We start from the raw sequence: 15,521 nt of genomic DNA, 5'->3' as shown, positions 1-15,521 counted from the left end.
CGTCAGAGACTTACCCAAAGTCCACTCCAGGACACGGCGTCAGAGACTTACGCAAAGTCCACTCCAGGACACGGCGTCAGAGACTTACGCAAAGTCCACTCCTGGACACGGCGTCGGAGACTTACACAAAGTCCACTCCAGGACACAGAGTCTGAGACTTACGCAAAGGCCACTCCAGGACACGGCGTCTGGATTCTTACTGAACTCTTTGTTCTTGGCTTTGATGCTGTTTGATGGTGTTTTGGCAGGAGGCTAAATTAACATAACATGCATTTATAAAGCGCGTGGTCACCCAAGCTTGGCGTTTCTTGAGGCTGAAATAACATGTTTATTGCCACCCAGGTCAATGGAACTCATGTCGAGAGGGTCGCTGTGTTACACTTATGGGGATATATGACGTTACAACGCGGACTTTTACCACGCAGACCATTACCACGCATTTTTTACAACGCAGGACCCTTTACCACGCATACCATTACAACGCTGGTACTATTACAACGCATACCATTACAACGTAAGTATAGGTAAGTAAATAATATGGTAAAATAATTATTAATAATATTTTTTTAAATTAATAAATTATTAGTTTAATATTTAATATTTTAATTATTTATGTTAATATTTAATTATTAATTTATATGTTAAAAATACCCCTGTACCCCAAAACCCAAACCCAGCCCTAAAACCTAAAAATACCCCTGAACCCCAAAACCCAAACCCAGCCCTGAACCCTAAAAATACCCCTGTACCCCAAAAACTGAAAACTGACCCTGAACCCTAAAAATACCCCTGCACCCCAAAAACTGAAAACTGACCCTGAACCCTAAAAATACCCCTGTACCCCAAAAACTGAAAACTGACCCTGAACCCTAAAAATACCCCTGTACCCCAAAAACTGAAAACTGACCCTGAACCCTAAAAATACCCCTGTACCCAAAAACTGAAAACTGACCCTGAACCCTAAAAATACCCCTGTACCCAAAAACTGAAAACTGACCCTGAACCCTAAAAATACCCCTTTACCCAAAAACTGAAAACTGACCCTGAACCCTAAAAATACCCATTTACCCAAAACCCAAACCTAAAATATTTTAAATAAAATTATATTCTTACCAATACTTACGTTGTAATGGTATGCGTTGTAAAAGTACCTGCGTTGAAAATACCAGCGTTGTAATGGTATGCGTGGTAAAGGGTCCTGCGTTGTAAAAGTTGCGTGGTAATGGTAGGTCGTGGTAAAAGTTGCGTGGTAAAGGTTGTATACCCACTTAAGGTTGTCGAGTCGGGTTCTGCGTCTGACCTCAGCAGCATTTTATGAAACCTTAAAGTCCGAAGCCAGATTTAGTGAAGCCCCCTCTGTTGACGTCACAGAGCTGTGGGACTGAGGGCGCGGCCGAGGGTCTCCTTTTCATTGGCTCGCGTGGCCGCCATTTAAAAGTGGAGTCTTTGTGGTGGGGTTTGTTGCAGAGTCAGCACATGGAAGGGCAGGGAGGTGAAATACAAAGGAAGAGGTGATGGTGCAGGTGACGCAGTCCACAGTGAAGGGTGCCTTGAGACCCGCGGAGCCTCCTCACAGCCTCACAGGGGGTATTCCTGCTCCAACACCAGGTGTCTGTCAAGAAAGAGGCTTTTGAGGACTCCGCTGCCGGCTCTGAAACGATGCATTTTAGAAGCCACAGAAGCATTAGTGAATGGATCAAGGTAGCCTTTCGTGCAGCAATCTATTTAAATATACTTTTTTTAAATTACAGTAAAGGTCAGACTGTCTCAGCATCTGCACGTGCACGAGTGTTTGACCGGACAGGATTCATGGTAAGTTGTGGCACCTATCAGTGGCTGTAGGGTGGGGGATGGGCAGGACAGACCTCCTCTGCCCCCCCTCGTTTCCAAGGAGCTGCAGATTTACAGAGCGAGAGGCATGAAATGCTAGTGTGGGCTCCACTCGAGAGAGCAGCTGTGACACTCAAAGCGTGGAGCACCGACCGGCAAAATCACATACAACAAAGACACACTCAAGCCTTCACACGGCTCTAACCTAAACCTCGAGTGCATTTACTTTAGCATCACAGGGATCGAAATTTAACCCAAATTGTGTCTGTAAACAAGTTTGCATTTTGCAACCAATAATCTCCTCACAAAACCTTTTCCAAACCACATACTTTTGTAAAAGGACAAAGCATTTATCGGATGCTTCAGGCACAGTGAAAATGTCACAGTTTCACCTCTTCTGCAATAGCTCGCCCACACACACGTAGGGGGGCGTCCATTAACTCCGTGGGGTCCTGGCTACAAAGAGGGGGGCTGCTTTGAGGCACAGCGGTGACCTTTGATGCACACTGAGCGGTCCTTCTTACAGGGAGAGGGGGTCGGTGCTGTGCCTGTGGGGTCAGAAGGGTAAAGAACACCTCGAGGAGAGGTCGATCTTTATGCCCCTGAGTGGTGTGGTCACATCTCTTTCTGCCTGGTTCTTGATGCCCCTGGAGTGGTGTGGTCACATCTCTTTCTGCCTGGTTCTTGATGCCCCTGGAGTGGTGTGGTCACATCTCTTTCTGCCTGGTTCTAGATGCCCCTGGAGTGGTGTGGACACATCTCTTTCTGCCTGGTTCTTGATGCCCCTGGAGTGGTGTGGTCACATCTCTTTCTGCCTGGTTCTTGATACCTCTGGAGTGGTGTGGTCACAACTCTTTCTGCCTGGTTCTTGATGCCCCTGGAGTGGTGTGGTCACATCTCTTTCTGCCTGGTTCTTGATGCCCCTGGAGTGGTGTGGTCACATCTCTTTCTGCCTGGTTCTAGATGCCCCTGGAGTGGTGTGGACACATCTCTTTCTGCCTGGTTCTTGATGCCCCTGGAGTGGTGTGGTCACATCTCTTTCTGCCTGGTTCTTGATACCTCTGGAGTGGTGTGGTCACAACTCTTTCTGCCTGGTTCTTGATGCCCCTGGAGTGGTGTGGTCACATCTCTTTCTGCCTGGTTCTTGATGCCCCTGGAGTGGTGTGGTCACATCTCTCCCTGCCTGGTTCTAGATGCCCCTGGAGTGGTATGGTCACATCTCTTCCTGCCTGGTTCTTGATGCCTGTAGAGTGGTGTGGTCACATCTCTTTCTGCCTGGTTCTTGATGCCCCTGGAGTGGTGTGGTCACATCTCTTTCTGCCTGGTTCTAGATGCCCCTGGAGTGGTGTGGTCACATCTCTTTCTGCCTGGTTCTTGATACCTCTGGAGTGGTGTGGTCACAACTCTTTCTGCCTGGTTCTTGATGCCCCTGGAGTGGTGTGGTCACATCTCTCCCTGCCTGGTTCTAGATGCCCCTGGAGTGGTATGGTCACATCTCTTCCTGCCTGGTTCTTGATGCCTGTAGAGTGGTGTGGTCACATCTCTTTCTGCCTGGTTCTTGATGCCCCTGGAGTGGTGTGGTCACATCTCTTTCTGCCTGGTTCTAGATGCCCCTGGAGTGGTGTGGTCACATCTCTTTCTGCCTGGTTCTTGATGCCCCTGGAGAGGTGTGGTCACATCTCTTTCTGCCTGGTTCTAGATGCCTCTGGAGTGGTGTGGTCACATCTCTTTCTGCCTGGTTCTTGATGCCCCTGGAGTGGTGTGGTCACATCTCTTTCTGCCTGGTTCTTGATGCCCCTGGAGTGGTGTGGTCACAACTCTCGCTGCATGGTTCTTGATGCCCCTGGAGTGGTGTGGTCACATCTCTTTCTGCCTGGTTCTAGATGCCCCTGGAGTGGTGTGGTCACATCTCTTTCTGCCTGGTTCTAGATGCCCCTGGAGTGGTGTGGTCACATCTCTTTCTGCCTGGTTCTAGATGCCCCTGGAGTGGTGTGGTCACATCTCTTTCTGCCTGGTTCTTGATGCCCCTGGAGTGGTGTGGTCACATCTCTTTCTGCCTGGTTCTTGATGCCCCTGGAGTGGTGTGGTCACAACTCTTTCTGCCTGGTTCTTGATGCCCCTGGAGTGGTGTGGTCACATCTCTTTCTGCCTGGTTCTTGATGCCCCTGGAGTGGTGTGGTCACATCTCTTTCTGCCTGGTTCTAGATGCCCCTGGAGTGGTGTGGTCACATCTCTTTCTGCCTGGTTCTTGATGCCCCTGGAGTGGTGTGGTCACATCTCTTTCTGCCTGGTTCTTGATGCCCCTGGAGTGGTGTGGTCACATCTCTTTCTGCCTGGTTCTAGATGCCCCTGGAGTAGTGTGGTCACATCTCTTTCTGCCTGGTTCTAGATGCCCCTGGAGTGGTGAGGTCACATCTCTTCCTGCCTGGTTCTTGATGCCCCTGGAGTGGTGTGGTCACATCTCTTTCTGCCTGGTTCTTGATGCCCCTGGAGTGGTGTGGTCACATCTCTTTCTGCCTGGTTCTTGATGCCCCTGGAGTGGTGTGGTCACATCTCTTTCTGCCTGGTTCTTGATGCCCCTGGAGTGGTGTGGTCACATCTCTTTCTGCCTGGTTCTTGATGCCCCTGGAGTGGTGTGGTCACATCTCTTTCTGCCTGGTTCTTGATGCCCCTGGAGTGGTGTGGTCACAACTCTTTCTGCCTGGTTCTTGATGCCCCTGGAGTGGTGTGGTCACATCTCTTTCTGCCTGGTTCTTGATGCCCCTGGAGTGGTGTGGTCACATCTCTTTCTGCCTGGTTCTTGATGCCCCTGGAGTGGTGTGGTCACATCTCTTTCTGCCTGGTTCTTGATGCCCCTGGAGTGGTGTGGTCACATCTCTTTCTGCCTGGTTCTTGATGCCCCTGGAGTGGTGTGGTCACATCTCTTTCTGCCTGGTTCTAGATGCCCCTGGAGTGGTGTGGTCACATCTCTTCCTGCCTGGTTCTTGATGCCCCTGGAGTGGTGTGGTCACAACTCTTTCTGCCTGGTTCTTGATGCCCCTGGAGTGGTGTGGTCACATCTCTTCCTGCCTGGTTCTTGATGCCTGTAGAGTGGTGTGGTCACATCTCTTTCTGCCTGGTTCTTGATGCCCCTGGAGTGGTGTGGTCACATCTCTTTCTGCCTGGTTCTAGATGCCCCTGGAGTGGTGTGGTCACATCTCTTTCTGCCTGGTTCTTGATGCCCCTGGAGAGGTGTGGTCACATCTCTTTCTGCCTGGTTCTAGATGCCTCTGGAGTGGTGTGGTCACATCTCTTTCTGCCTGGTTCTTGATGCCCCTGGAGTGGTGTGGTCACATCTCTTTCTGCCTGGTTCTTGATGCCCCTGGAGTGGTGTGGTCACAACTCTCGCTGCATGGTTCTTGATGCCCCTGGAGTGGTGTGGTCACATCTCTTTCTGCCTGGTTCTAGATGCCCCTGGAGTGGTGTGGTCACATCTCTTTCTGCCTGGTTCTAGATGCCCCTGGAGTGGTGTGGTCACATCTCTTTCTGCCTGGTTCTAGATGCCCCTGGAGTGGTGTGGTCACATCTCTTTCTGCCTGGTTCTTGATGCCCCTGGAGTGGTGTGGTCACATCTCTTTCTGCCTGGTTCTTGATGCCCCTGGAGTGGTGTGGTCACAACTCTTTCTGCCTGGTTCTTGATGCCCCTGGAGTGGTGTGGTCACATCTCTTTCTGCCTGGTTCTTGATGCCCCTGGAGTGGTGTGGTCACATCTCTTTCTGCCTGGTTCTAGATGCCCCTGGAGTGGTGTGGTCACATCTCTTTCTGCCTGGTTCTTGATGCCCCTGGAGTGGTGTGGTCACATCTCTTTCTGCCTGGTTCTTGATGCCCCTGGAGTGGTGTGGTCACATCTCTTTCTGCCTGGTTCTAGATGCCCCTGGAGTAGTGTGGTCACATCTCTTTCTGCCTGGTTCTAGATGCCCCTGGAGTGGTGAGGTCACATCTCTTCCTGCCTGGTTCTTGATGCCCCTGGAGTGGTGTGGTCACATCTCTTTCTGCCTGGTTCTTGATGCCCCTGGAGTGGTGTGGTCACATCTCTTTCTGCCTGGTTCTTGATGCCCCTGGAGTGGTGTGGTCACATCTCTTTCTGCCTGGTTCTTGATGCCCCTGGAGTGGTGTGGTCACATCTCTTTCTGCCTGGTTCTTGATGCCCCTGGAGTGGTGTGGTCACATCTCTTTCTGCCTGGTTCTTGATGCCCCTGGAGTGGTGTGGTCACAACTCTTTCTGCCTGGTTCTTGATGCCCCTGGAGTGGTGTGGTCACATCTCTTTCTGCCTGGTTCTTGATGCCCCTGGAGTGGTGTGGTCACATCTCTTTCTGCCTGGTTCTTGATGCCCCTGGAGTGGTGTGGTCACATCTCTTTCTGCCTGGTTCTTGATGCCCCTGGAGTGGTGTGGTCACATCTCTTTCTGCCTGGTTCTTGATGCCCCTGGAGTGGTGTGGTCACATCTCTTTCTGCCTGGTTCTAGATGCCCCTGGAGTGGTGTGGTCACATCTCTTTCTGCCTGGTTCTTGATGCCCCTGGAGTGGTGTGGTCACATCTCTTTCTGCCTGGTTCTTGATGCCCCTGGAGTGGTGTGGTCACATCTCTTTCTGCCTGGTTCTTGATGCCCCTGGAGTGGTGTGGTCACATCTCTTTCTGCCTGGTTCTAGATGCCCCTGGAGTGGTGTGGCCACAACTCTTTCTGCCTGGTTCTTGATGCCCCTGGAGTGGTGTGGTCACAACTCTTCCTGCCTGGTTCTTGATGCCCCTGGAGTGGTGTGGTCACATCTCTTTCTGCATGGTTCTAGATGCCTCTGGAGTGGTGTGGTCACATCTCTTTCTGCCTGGTTCTTGATGGCCCTGGAGTGGTGTGGCCACAACTCTCCCTGCCTGGTTCTTGATGCCCCTGGAGTGGTGTGGTCACATCTCTTTCTGCCTGGTTCTAGATGCCCCTGGAGTGGTGTGGCCACAACTCTCCCTGCCTGGTTCTTGATGCCCCTGGAGTGGTGTGGTCACATCTCTTCCTGCCTGGTTCTAGATGCCCCTAGAGTGGTGTGGTCACATCTCTTTCTGCCTGGTTCTAGATGCCCCTGGAGTGGTGTGGTCACATCTCTTTCTGCCTGGTTCTAGATGCCCCTGGAGTGGTGTGGTCACATCTCTTTCTGCATGGTTCTTGATGCCCCTGGAGTGGTGTGGTCACATCTGTTTCTGCCTGGTTCTTGATGCCCCTGGAGTGGTGTGGTCACATCTCTTTCTGCCTGGTTCTAGATGCCCCTGGAGTGGTGTGGTCTCATCTCTTTCTGCATGGTTCTTGATGCCCCTGGAGTGGTGTGGTCACATCTCTTCCTGCCTGGTTCTTGATGCCCCTGGAGTGGTGTGGTCACATCTCTTCCTGCCTGGTTCTTGATGCCCCTGGAGTGGTGTGGTCACATCTCTTTCTGCATGGTTCTTGATGCCCCTGGAGTGGTGTGGTCACATCTCTTTCTGCCTGGTTCTTGATGCCCCTGGAGTGGTGTGGTCACATCTCTTTCTGCCTGGGTCTGGATTCCTCTGGAGTGGTGTGGTCACATCTCTCCCTGCCTGGTTCTTGATGCCCCTGGAGTGGTGTGGTCACATCTCTCCCTGCCTGGTTCTTGATGCCCCTGGAGTGGTGTGGTCACATCTCTTTCTGCCTGGTTCTAGATGCCCCTGGAGTGGTGTGGTCACATCTCTTTCTGCCTGGTTCTTGATGCCCTGGAGTGGTGTGGTCACATCTCTTTCTGCCTGGTTCTAGATGCCCCTGGAGTGGTGTGGACACATCTCTTTCTGCCTGGTTCTTGATGCCCCTGGAGTGGTGTGGTCACATCTCTTTCTGCCTGGTTCTTGATGCCCCTGGAGTGGTGTGGTCACATCTCTTTCTGCCTGGTTCTAGATGCCACTGGAGTGGTGTGGTCACATCTCTTTCTGCCTGGTTCTAGATGCCCTGGAGTGGTGTGGTCACATCTCTCCCTGCATGGTTCTAGATGCCCTGGAGTGGTGTGGTCACATCTCTTTCTGCCTGGTTCTTGATGCCCCTGGAGTGGTGTGGTCACATCTCTTTCTACCTGGTTCTAGATGCCCCTGGAGTGGTGTGGTCACATCTCTTTCTGCCTGGTTCTTGATGCCTCTGGAGTGGTGTGGTCACATCTCTTTCTGCCTGGTTCTAGATGCCCCTGGAGTGGTGTGGTCACATCTCTCCCTGCATGGTTCTAGATGCCCCTGGAGTGGTGTGGTCACATCTCTTTCTGCCTGGTTCTTGATGCCCCTGGAGTGGTGTGGTCACATCTCTCCATGCATGGTTCTAGATGCCCCTGGAGTGGTGTGGTCACATCTCTCCATGCATGGTTCTAGATGCCCCTGGAGTGGTGTGGTCACATCTCTTTCTACCTGGTTCTTGATGCCCCTGGAGTGGTGTGGTCACATCTCTTTCTGCCTGGTTCTAGATGCCCCTGGAGTGGTGTGGTCACATCTCTCCATGCATGGTTCTAGATGCCCCTGGAGTGGTGTGGTCACATCTCTTTCTGCTGGTTCTAGATGCCCCTGGAGTGGTGTGGTCACATCTCTTTCTGCCTGGTTCTAGATGCCCCTGGAGTGGTGTGGTCACATCTCTTTCTGCCTGGTTCTTGATGCCCCTGGAGTGGTGTGGTCACATCTCTTTCTGCCTGGTTCTTGATGCCTCTGGAGTGGTGTGGTCACATCTCTCCCTGCATGGTTCTAGATGCCCCTGGAGTGGTGTGGTCACATCTCTTTCTGCCTGGTTCTTGATGCCTCTGGAGTGGTGAGGTCACATCTCTTTCTGCCTGGTTCTAGATGCCACTGGAGTGGTGTGGTCACATCTCTTCCTGCCTGGTTCTTGATGCCCCTGGAGTGGTGTGGTCACATCTCTTCCTGCCTGGTTCTTGATGCCCCTGGAGTGGTGTGGTCACAACTCTTTCTGCCTGGTTCTTGATGCCCCTGGAGTGGTGTGGTCACATCTCTTTCTGCCTGGTTCTTGATGCCCCTGGAGTGGTGTGGTCACATCTCTTTCTGCCTGGTTCTAGATGCCCCTGGAGTGGTGTGGTCACATCTCTTTCTGCCTGGTTCTTGATGCCCCTGGAGTGGTGTGGTCACATCTCTTCCTGCCTGGTTCTTGATGCCCCTGGAGTGGTGTGGTCACAACTCTTTCTGCCTGGTTCTAGATGCCCCTGGAGTGGTGTGGTCACATCTCTCCCTGCATGGTTCTAGATGCCCCTGGAGTGGTGTGGTCACATCTCTTTCTGCCTGGTTCTTGATGCCCCTGGAGTGGTGTGGTCATAACTCTTTCTGCCTGGTTCTTGATGCCCCTGGAGTGGTGTGGTCACAACTCTTTCTGCCTGGTTCTTGATGCCCCTGGAGTGGTGTGGTCTCATCTCTTTCTGCCTGGTTCTAGATGCCCCTGGAGTGGTGTGGTCACAACTCTTTCTGCCTGGTTCTTGATGCCCCTGGAGTGGTGTGGTCTCATCTCTTCCTGCCTGGTTCTTGATGCCCCTGGAGTGGTGTGGTCACATCTCTTTCTGCCTGGTTCTTGATGCCCCTGGAGTGGTGTGGTCACATCTCTCCCTGCATGGTTCTAGATGCCCCTGGAGTGGTGTGGCCACAACTCTCCCTGCCTGGTTCTTGATGCCCCTGGAGTGGTGTGGTCACATCTCTTTCTGCCTGGTTCTAGATGCCCCTGGAGTGGTGTGGCCACAACTCTCCCTGCATGGTTCTTGATGCCCCTGGAGTGGTGTGGCCACAACTCTCCCTGCATGGTTCTAGATGCCCCTGGAGTGGTGTGGCCACAACTCTTTCTGCCTGGTTCTTGATGCCCCTGGAGTGGTGTGGTCACATCTCTTTCTGCCTGGTTCTAGATGCCCCTGGAGTGGTGTGGCCACAACTCTCCCTGCATGGTTCTTGATGCCCCTGGAGTGGTGTGGCCACAACTCTCCCTGCATGGTTCTAGATGCCCCTGGAGTGGTGTGGCCACAACTCTTTCTGCCTGGTTCTTGATGCCCCTGGAGTGGTGTGGTCACATCTCTTTCTGCCTGGTTCTTGATACCTCTGGAGTGCTGTGGTCACATCTCTTTCTGCCTGGTTCTTGATGCCCCTGGAGTGGTGTGGTCACATCTCTTCCTGCCTGGTTCTTGATGCCCCTGGAGTGGTGTGGTCACATCTCTCCTTGCATGGTTCTAGATGCCCCTGGAGTGGTGTGGCCACAACTCTCCCTGCCTGGTTCTTGATGCCCCTGGAGTGGTGTGGTCACATCTCTTTCTGCCTGGTTCTAGATGCCCCTGGAGTGGTGTGGCCACACCTCTCCCTGCATGGTTCTTGATGCCCCTGGAGTGGTGTGGCCACAACTCTCCCTGCATGGTTCTAGATGCCCCTGGAGTGGTGTGGCCACAACTCTTTCTGCCTGGTTCTTGATGCCCCTGGAGTGGTGTGGTCACATCTCTTTCTGCCTGGTTCTAGATGCCCCTGGAGTGGTGTGGTCACATCTCTTTCTGCCTGGTTCTTGATGCCCCTGGAGTGGTGTGGTCACATCTCTTTCTGCATGGTTCTAGATGCCCCTGGAGTGGTGTGGTCACATCTCTTCCTGCCTGGTTCTTGATGCCCCTGGAGTGGTGTGGTCACATCTCTCCCTGCATGGTTCTAGATGCCCCTGGAGTGGTGTGGCCACAACTCTCCCTGCATGGTTCTTGATGCCCCTGGAGTGGTGTGGTCACATCTCTTTCTGCCTGGTTCTAGATGCCCCTGGAGTGGTGTGGCCACAACTCTCCCTGCATGGTTCTTGATGCCCCTGGAGTGGTGTGGCCACAACTCTCCCTGCCTGGTTCTAGATGCCCCTGGAGTGGTGTGGTCACATCTCTTTCTGCCTGGTTCTAGATGCCCCTGGAGTGGTGTGGTCACATCTCTTTCTGCCTGGTTCTAGATGCCCCTGGAGTGGTGTGGTCACATCTCTCCCTGCATGGTTCTAGATGCCCCTGGAGTGGTGTGGTCACATCTCTTCCTGCCTGGTTCTTGATGCCCCTGGAGTGGTGTGGTCACATCTCTCCCTGCATGGTTCTAGATGCCCCTGGAGTGGTGTGGTCACATCTCTTTCTGCCTGGTTCTTGATGCCCCTGGAGTGGTGTGGTCACAACTCTTTCTGCCTGGTTCTAGATGCCCCTGGAGTGGTGTGGTCACATCTCTTTCTGCCTGGTTCTAGATGCCCCTGGAGTGGTGTGGTCACATCTCTTTCTGCCTGGTTCTAGATGCCCCTGGAGTGGTGTGGTCACATCTCTTTCTGCCTGGTTCTTGATGCCCCTGGAGTGGTGTGGTCACATCTCTTTCTGCCTGGTTCTAGATGCCCCTGGAGTGGTGTGGTCACAACTCTTTCTGCCTGGTTCTTGATGCCCCTGGAGTGGTGTGGTCACATCTCTCCCTGCATGGTTCTTGATGCCCCTGGAGTGGTGTGGTCACATCTCTTTCTGCCTGGTTCTTGATGCCCCTGGAGTGGTGTGGTCACATCTCTTTCTGCCTGGTTCTTGATGCCCCTGGAGTGGTGTGGTCACATCTCTTTCTGCCTGGTTCTAGATGCCCCTGGAGTGGTGTGGTCACATCTCTCCCTGCATGGTTCTAGATGCCCCTGGAGTGGTGTGGTCACATCTCTTTCTGCCTGGTTCTTGATGCCCCTGGAGTGGTGTGGTCACATCTCTTTCTGCCTGGTTCTTGATGCCTCTGGAGTGGTGTGGTCACATCTCTTTCTGCCTGGTTCTTGATGCCCCTGGAGTGGTGTGGTCACATCTCTCCCTGCATGGTTCTAGATGCCCCTGGAGTGGTGTGGTCACATCTCTTTCTGCCTGGTTCTAGATGCCCCTGGAGTGGTGTGGTCACATCTCTTTCTGCCTGGTTCTAGATGCCCCTGGAGTGGTGTGGTCACATCTCTTTCTGCCTGGTTCTTGATGCCCCTGGAGTGGTGTGGTCACATCTCTTTCTGCCTGGTTCTTGATGCCTCTGGAGTGGTGTGGTCACATCTCTTTCTGCCTGGTTCTTGATGCCCCTGGAGTGGTGTGGTCACATCTCTCCCTGCATGGTTCTAGATGCCCCTGGAGTGGTGTGGTCACATCTCTTTCTGCCTGGTTCTAGATGCCCCTGGAGTGGTGTGGTCACATCTCTCCCTGCATGGTTCTAGATGCCCCTGGAGTGGTGTGGTCACATCTCTTCCTGCATGGTTCTAGATGCCCCTGGAGTGGTGTGGTCACATCTCTTTCTGCCTGGTTCTTGATGCCCCTGGAGTGGTGTGGTCACATCTCTTTCTGCCTGGTTCTAGATGCCCCTGGAGTGGTGTGGTCACAACTCTTCCTGCCTGGTTCTTGATGCCCCTGGAGTGGTGTGGTCTCATCTCTTTCTGCCTGGTTCTAGATGCCCCTGGAGTGGTGTGGTCACAACTCTTTCTGCCTGGTTCTTGATGCCCCTGGAGTGGTGTGGTCTCATCTCTTTCTGCCTGGTTCTTGATGCCCCTGGAGTGGTGTGGTCATAACTCTTTCTGCCTGGTTCTTGATGCCCCTGGAGTGGTGTGGTCACAACTCTTTCTGCCTGGTTCTTGATGCCCCTGGAGTGGTGTGGTCTCATCTCTTTCTGCCTGGTTCTAGATGCCCCTGGAGTGGTGTGGTCACAACTCTTTCTGCCTGGTTCTTGATGCCCCTGGAGTGGTGTGGTCTCATCTCTTCCTGCCTGGTTCTTGATGCCCCTGGAGTGGTGTGGTCACATCTCTTTCTGCCTGGTTCTTGATGCCTCTGGAGTGGTGTGGTCACATCTCTTTCTGCCTGGTTCTTGATGCCCCTGGAGTGGTGTGGTCTCATCTCTTTCTGCCTGGTTCTTGATGCCCCTGGAGTGGTGTGGTCACATCTCTTTCTGCCTGGTTCTAGATGCCCCTGGAGTGGTGTGGTAACATCTCTTTCTGCCTGGTTCTAGATGCCCCTGGAGTCGTGTGGTCACATCTCTTCCTGCCTGGTTCTAGATGCCCCTGGAGTGGTGTGGTCACAACTCTTTCTGCCTGGTTCTAGATGCCCCTGGAGTGGTGTGGTCACAACTCTTCCTGCCTGGTTCTTGATGCCCCTGGAGTGGTGTGGTCTCATCTCTTTCTGCCTGGTTCTAGATGCCCCTGGAGTGGTGTGGTCACAACTCTTTCTGCCTGGTTCTTGATGCCCCTGGAGTGGTGTGGTCTCATCTCTTTCTGCCTGGTTCTTGATGCCCCTGGAGTGGTGTGGTCATAACTCTTTCTGCCTGGTTCTTGATGCCCCTGGAGTGGTGTGGTCACGACTCTTTCTGCCTGGTTCTTGATGCCCCTGGAGTGGTGTGGTCTCATCTCTTTCTGCCTGGTTCTAGATGCCCCTGGAGTGGTGTGGTCACAACTCTTTCTGCCTGGTTCTTGATGCCCCTGGAGTGGTGTGGTCTCATCTCTTCCTGCCTGGTTCTTGATGCCTCTGGAGTGGTGTGGTCACATCTCTTCCTGCCTGGTTCTTGATGCCTCTGGAGTGGTGTGGTCACATCTCTTTCTGCCTGGTTCTTGATGCCCCTGGAGTGGTGTGGTCTCATCTCTTTCTGCCTGGTTCTTGATGCCCCTGGATTGGTGTGGTCACATCTCTTTCTGCCTGGTTCTAGATGCCCCTGGAGTGGTGTGGTCACATCTCTTTCTGCCTGGTTCTAGATGCCCCTGGAGTGGTGTGGTCACATCTCTTCCTGCCTGGTTCTAGATGCCCCTGGAGTGGTGTGGTCACAACTCTCCCTGCATGGTTCTTGATGCCCCTGGAGTGGTGTGGTCACATCTCTTCCTGCCTGGTTCTTGATGCCCCTGGAGTGGTGTGGCCACAACTCTCCCTGCATGGTTCTTGATGCCCCTGGAGTGGTATGGTCACATCTCTTTCTGCCTGGTTCTAGATGCCCCTGGAGTGGTGTGGTCACATCTCTTCCTGCCTGGTTCTAGATGCCCCTGGAGTGGTGTGGTCACATCTCTTTCTGCCTGGTTCTAGATGCCCCTGGAGTGGTGAGGTCACATCTCTTTCTGCCTGGTTCTAGATGCCCCTGGAGTGGTGTGGTCACATCTCTTTCTGCCTGGTTCTAGATGCCCCTGGAGTGGTGTGGTCACATCTCTTCCTGCCTGGTTCTAGATGCCCCTGGAGTGGTGTGGTCACATCTCTTCCTGCCTGGTTCCAGATGCCCCTGGAGTGGTGTGGTCGCATCTCTTTCTGCCTGGTTCTTGATGCCCCTGGAGTGGTGTGGTCACAACTCTTCCTGCCTGGTTCTTGATGCCCCTGGAGTGGTGTGGTCACAACTCTCCCTGCATGGTTCTTGATGCCCCTGGAGTGGTGTGGTCACATCTCTTCCTGCCTGGTTCTTGATGCCCCTGGAGTGGTGTGGCCACAACTCTCCCTGCATGGTTCTTGATGCCCCTGGAGTGGTGTGGTCACATCTCTTTCTGCCTGGTTCTTGATGCCCCTGGAGTGGTGTGGTCACATCTCTTTCTGCCTGGTTCTAGATGCCCCTGGAGTGGTGTGGTCACATCTCTTCCTGCCTGGTTCTAGATGCCCCTGGAGTGGTGAGGTCACATCTCTTCCTGCCTGGTTCTTGAAGCCCCTGGAGTGGTGTGGTCATAACTCTTCCTGCCTGGTTCTTGATGCCCCTGGAGTGGTGTGGTCATAACTCTTCCTGCCTGGTTCTTGAAGCCACTGGAGTTCCTTACTTTGCTTCCACAAAAGTCCCCATCTCTCGGCCCCACTTCCACATGCTCCAGACCTCCCCCAATGGTCCAAGCCACAACTCCGCTTACTCTCCATCAGGATGAAACCTCAGTTATTCTTAGTCGCTCATCGAGTATGGACTCACCACACACAGTCGATGCCAGGTCGGCTTAGTGCAAGTGGGAGAGCACACTCCTCTCTCCCACTCCACACTCACAATCCATGAAACATCTTTGATGCTCTCCAGACTGGACTGCTGAAACAGCTCACTTATGGTCCCTCAATCTATAGTCCTTATGGAAGGGTTATTCATTTCCCCACTCGAACTTTACTCATCCTTCCTAAACTTAAATCTAACACATCCTCGATGGTGGTCAGCTCAAAAACAGGGCACTCTACTAACTAGAGAATGTATATTTAAAGCAACTAACCCAATCTTTCTTCATTTCCGGACAACATTTGTGACACAATCCGCCCTCCTACAAATCATGGAACAGCTAATCTCAATATTCCAGTCTCCGACACCCAATTCCAAAAGAGCATGAACCACACTCAGTGAGTTTACATTTGCCATGAAGACACACCTCATGCGACCAAAGACCATGACAACTAATTCAATTATTGAATTTAGTTTGATTAAAGTCAACACAAAATTTGGGTAAAGTTTCGTAATCTGCTACCTCCTCATCACAGCACCACATGTATAACACATTCCTGTTCACGTGCCGCTAAGATGCCCCAGTGTTCCTCTTGCTCCTTCCGAGGCTGGGTGGTTCCTCGGTCAAGAGCTGACCACTCTTCCCGGCTTGGAAGACTCTCGGTCTCCGGACACACCAGGAAGCCTCTGAAGGCCGCCTTCCATCCACATCGAGTTGCTTCCAGAGTTTCTTGGTGTCTTGATGTGCCACTACAGAGGTTGTGCTTTGTGAAACACCAAA

The 15,521-nt window shown here is 52.9% G+C and overlaps 1 protein-coding gene across 1 annotated transcript in view; it reads right to left on the bottom strand.

Moving 5' to 3' along the window:
- The window catches only part of SLC15A4 (solute carrier family 15 member 4), a 284,700-nt gene that overhangs the window by 95,737 nt on the left and 173,442 nt on the right, over positions 1-15,521 (bottom strand). The gene's annotated exons all lie outside the window — the stretch shown is intronic.

The sequence above is a fragment of the Lissotriton helveticus genome, chromosome 11 (assembly GCF_964261635.1).
Source record: "Lissotriton helveticus chromosome 11, aLisHel1.1, whole genome shotgun sequence".
Lineage (NCBI taxonomy): Eukaryota > Metazoa > Chordata > Amphibia > Caudata > Salamandridae > Lissotriton > Lissotriton helveticus.
This window is presented reverse-complemented; position numbering and strand designations above follow the sequence as displayed.